This window comes from Trichechus manatus, unplaced genomic scaffold (assembly GCF_000243295.1).
Source record: "Trichechus manatus latirostris isolate Lorelei unplaced genomic scaffold, TriManLat1.0 scaffold00070, whole genome shotgun sequence".
Lineage (NCBI taxonomy): Eukaryota > Metazoa > Chordata > Mammalia > Sirenia > Trichechidae > Trichechus > Trichechus manatus.
The window spans coordinates 9,085,753-9,091,322 of NW_004444006.1; positions in this window are offsets into that span (position 1 = coordinate 9,085,753).

The window sequence follows — 5,570 nt, forward strand, 5'->3', positions numbered from 1 at the left end:
TGAGACCAGAAGAACTAGATGGTGCCCAGCTACCACCAATGACTGCCCTGACAGGGAACACAACAGAGAGTCCCTGGTGGATCAGGAGAAAGGTGGGGTGCAGAACTCAAATTCTAGTAAAAAGACTAGACTTAATGGTCTGACTGAGACTTGGAGGAACCCCAGAAAGCATGGCCCCTGGACTCTCTGTCAACCCAGAACTAAAACAACTCCCAAGGCCAGCTCTTCAGACAAACATTGGAGTGGACTGTGGGGCATAAAATGATACTCATGAAGAGTGTGCTTCTTAGCTTAAGCGGATACATGAGACTAAGTGGGCAGCTTCTGTCCAGAGGTGAGATGAGAAGACAGAGAGTGTTAGGAGCTGGTTGAATGGACATGGGAAATCAGGGGTGGAAGGGAGGAGTGTGCTGTCAGTACAGGGAGGGCAATTAGGGTCACATAACAATGTGTGTATAAATTTTTGTAAGAGACACTAACTTGAAATGTAAACTTTCACTTAAACTACAATAAACAAAAAATAAATAAATTTTTGAGTGAAAAACTGGAAAAAAAAGAAGAGTCATTTTTTTGCCTATTAGAAAAATTAGGGGGAGGAGGGAAAAATTATAGTATGGCAGCCTGGAAGATAACCAAATTGATGCATGGTTATTGGCTGCTAACAGTATGAATAAATTGTTGTTGTTAGCTGCTGTCAAGTTGATTCTGATTCATAACGACCACATGTGACAGAGTAGAACTGCCCCATAGGGTTTTCTAGGCTGTAATCTTCACAGGAATGGATTACCACATTTTTCTCCCATTGGCTGCTGCATGGATTCGAACCCCCAACCTTTCTGTTAGCAGCTGAGCACTTAACCCACTGGGGCACCTGCGCTCCTTTATAAATAAATATCACTGCTTTTAAAAAATACCACCCTTTTAAAATAAAATCTGGCAATACGTATCAGGAGATTTTAAATGACCTTTGACTCACTAATCCTTAAATACCCTTTGACTCAATAATCCTACTTCTGGAAATCTATCCTGGGGAATTATGCAAGGAAAGGAAAAAGCTGGAAGCCACCCAAGTAACCCTTAACAAGGGGACCATTAAATAAACTTTGCTAAGCACCACTAAGTAAAAATCATAATTATGAAAATGAGGAATGAAGGAAAGTAACATTTATTGAGTGATACTTTGTGACATGTATTGTACTAAGTGCATTGCTTTACCTACCTTAATGGAAAAGCAAAACCAAACCCATTGCTGTTGAGTCGATTCCCACGCATAGCAACTCTATAGGACACAGTAGAACTGCCCCATAGGGTTTCCAAGACTGTAATCATTATGGAAAGCAGATTGCCACATCTTTCTCCTGCAGAGCAGTTGGTGAGTTCAAACCGCCAACCTTCTAGTTGGCAGCTGAGTGTTTAACCACTGTTCCACAACCACCTCCAAAATCATTTATTGTTACCACCTGTCTTAGTTTCTTAGTACTGCTGTAACAGAAAGCACCAGTGGGTGGCTTTAAAGGACAGAAATTTATTTTCTCATAGTTCAAGACCCCATGCATCAGTTTGTTGTACTGTGGTGGCTTGCATGTTGCTGTGATGCTGGAAGCTATGACACCGGTATTTCAAACACCAGCAGGGTCATCCTTGGTTGACAGGTTTCAGCTGAGCTTCCAGACTAAGATAGACTAGGAAGAAGAAACTGGTGGTCTACTTCTGAAAAATTAGCCAGTGAAAACCTTACAGATAGCAGCAGAACATTGTCTGATACAGTGCTGGAAGATGAACCCTCACATTGGAAGGCACTCAAAATACCACTGGGGAAGAGCTTCCTGCTTTCCATAATGATTACAGTCTTGGAAACCCTATGGGGCAGTTCTACTGTGTCCTTAGAGTTGCTATGCGTGGGAATCGACTCAACAGCAATGGGTTTGGTTTTGCTTTTCCATTAAAGTAGGTAAAGCAATGCACTTAGTACAATACATGTCACAAAGTATCACTCAATAAATGTTACTTTCCTTCATTCCTTCATTCCTCTTGACTCAAGTAGAGTCAACCTTAATGACGTGGATGGAGTCAAGCTTTTGGGACTTTCATTTGCTGATGTGGCATGACTCAAAATGAGAAGAAACAGCTGCAAACACCCATTAGTAATAGGAACGTGGAATGTATGAAGTATGAATCTAGGAAAATTGTAAGTCCTCAAAAATGAAATGGAACACATAAAGATCGATATCCTAGGCATTAGTGAGCTGAAATGGACTGGTATTGGCCATTTTGAATCAGGCAATCATATGGTCTACTATGCCAGAATGACAAATTGAGAAGAATGGCATTGTATTCTTCATCAAAAAGAACATTTCAAGATCTATGCTGAACTCCAACGCTGTTAGTGATAGGACAATATCCATACACCTACAAGAAAGACCAGTTAATACGACTATTATTCAAATTTACACATCAACCACAAAGGCCAACGATGACGAAATTGAAGATTTTTACCAACTTCTGCAGTCTGAAATTGATCAAACATGCAATCAAGATGCACTGATAATTACTGGTGATTGGAATGCAAAAGTTGGAAATGAAGGATTGGTAGTTGGAAAATATGGCCTTGGTGATAGAAATGATGCTGGAGATTGCATGATAGAACAATGAGTTCTTCATTGCAAATACCTTTTTTCAACAACATAAACGGTGACTATACACATGGACCTCGCCAGATGGAATACGCAGGAATCAACTCAACTACATCTGTGGAAAGAGATGATGCAAAAGCTCAATATCATCAGTCAGAACAAGGCCAGGGGCCAACTGTGGAACAGATCATCAATTGCTCCTATGCAAGTTCAAGTCGAAGTTGAAGAATATTAGAACAAGTCCACGAGAGTCAAAGTATAACCTTGAGTATATTGCACCTGAATTTAGAGACCATCTCAGGAATAGATTTGATGCATTGAACACTAATGACCGAAGACCAGGCAAATTTTGGGACGACATCAAGGATATCATACATGAAGAAAACAAGAGGTCACTAAAAGACAGGTAAGAAAGAAAAGACCAAAATGGATGTCAGAAGAGACTCTGAAACTTGCTCTTGAAGTAGAGTAGCTAAAGCGAATGGAAGAAATGATGAAGTAAAAGATCTGAACAGAAGATTTCAAAGGGCAGCTAGAGAAGACAAAGTATTGTGATGAAATGTGCAAAGACCTGGAGTTAGAAAACCAAAAGGGAAGAACACACCCTGCGTTTCTGAAGCTGAAAGAACTGAAGAAAAAATTCAAACCTCGAGTTGCAATATTAAAGGGTTCTACAGGGAAAATATGAAACGATGCAGGAAGCATCAAAAGAAGATGGAAGGAATACACAGAGTCACTGTACCACAAAGAACTGGTCGACGTTCAACCATTTCAGGAGGTACCATATGATCAAGAACTGATGGTACTGAAGGAAGAAGTCCAAGCTGCACTGAAGGCATTAGCTAAAAACAAGACTCCAGGAATTGATGGAATACCAATTGAGAGGTTTCAACTAACGGATGCAGCACTGGAGATGTTCACTCGTCTATGCCAAGAAATTTGGAAGACAGCTACCTAGCCAACTGACTGGAAGAGGTTCATATTTGTACCCATTCCAAAGAAAGGTGATCCAATATAATGCAGAAATTATCAAACAATATCATTAATATCACACACAAGTAAAATTTTGCTGAAGATAATCCAAAAATGGTTGCAGCAGTACATTGACAGGGAACGCCGAAAATTCAAGCCAGATTCAGAAGAGGACATGGAATGAGGGATATCATTACTGATGTCAGATAGATCTTGGCTGAAAGCAGAGAATACTAGAAAGATATTTACCTGTGTTTTATTGACTATGCTAAGGCATTCGACTGTGTTGATCATAACAAATTATGGATAACATTATGAAGAATGGGAATTCCAGAACACTTAGTTGTGCCCATGAGGAACATGTACATAGACAAAGAGGAAGTCTTTTTAACAGAACAAGGGGATACTGCATGGTTTAAAGTCAAGAAAGGTGTGTGTTAGGGTTGTATCCTTTCACCATATTTATTCAGTCTGCATGCTGAGCAAATAATCTGAGAAGCTGGACTATATGAAGAAGAAAGTGGCATCAGGATTGGAGGAAACTCATTAACAACCTGCATTATGCAGACGACACAACCTTGCTTTCTGAAAATGAAGAGAACTTGAAGCACTTACTGATGAAGATCAAAGACTACAGCCTTCAGTATGGATTACACCTCAACATAAAGAAAACAAAAATCCTCACAACTGACCAATAAGCAACATCATGATAAATGGAGAAAATACTGAAGTTCTTAAGGATTTCATTTTACCTGGATCCACTATCAACGCCCATGGAAGCAGCAGTCAAGAAATTAAACAACGCAACGCATCGCATTGGGCAGATCTCTTTAAAGTGTTAAAAAGCAAAGATGTCACTTTGAGGACTAAGGTGTGCCTGACCCAAGCCATGGTGTTTTCAATCACCTCATAAGTATGTGAAAGCTGGCCAATGAATAAGGAAGACCGAAGAAGAACTGATGCCTTTGAATTACGTTGTCGGCAAAGAATATTGAGTATACCATGGAATTCCAGAAGAACGAACAAATCTGTCTTGGAAAAAGTGCAGCCAGAATGCTCCTCAGAAGCAAGGATGGCGAGACTTTGTTTCACGTAGTTTGGACATGTTATCAGGAGGGACCAGTTCCTGGAAGAGGACAACATGCTTGGTAAAGTAGAGCGTCAGCAAAAAAGAGGAAGATCCCCAATTAGATGGATTGACACAGTGGCTCCAACAACGGGCTCAAGCACAGCAATGATTGCGCAGGACCAGGCAGTGTTTCATTCTGTTTTACATAGGGTCACTATGAGTCGGAACTGATTCGATGGCACCTAACAACAACAACATAGTTCAAGAGGCTAGAATTTCGAATTCAGGGCACTGGCTATAGGGGAAGGCTCTTTCTCTGTCAGCTCAGGGAGAAGATCTTTGTCTCAACTTCTACAGCCCTTGCATTCCTTGGTTCCTTGATGATCTTCACGTTGCATCTACCTTTCCCCATTTGTGCTTGTTCCTGTGTCTAATCTGCTCTTTCTTTTTTTTTTAAATTGTGCTTTAGGTGAAAGTGCACAGCTCAAGTTAATTTCTCATTCAAAAATTGGTACACATACTGTTTTGTTCCATTGGTTACAAGCTCCACAATGTAACAACACACTCCACCTTTCCACTTCAGGTTCCTTGTGTCCATTGGACTAGTTCCTCTTCCTGTCCCTGTCCTGTCCTGTCTCATCCTGCTTTTGGACAGGAGCTGCCCATTTGGTCTCGAATGTATGATTGAACTAAGAAGCATGTATGTGTATTATTTTTTGTTTTATAGTCCTATCTAATCTTTGTCTGAAGAGTGTGCTTCGGGAATGGTTTCAGTTCTAGGTTATAATCTGCTCTTTTTATAACGCAGAAGTGATTAAGTTTAGGATACACCTTACACTGGTATGGCATCATTGACATAACAAAGAAAACCCTATTCCTAAAAGAGATCACATCCA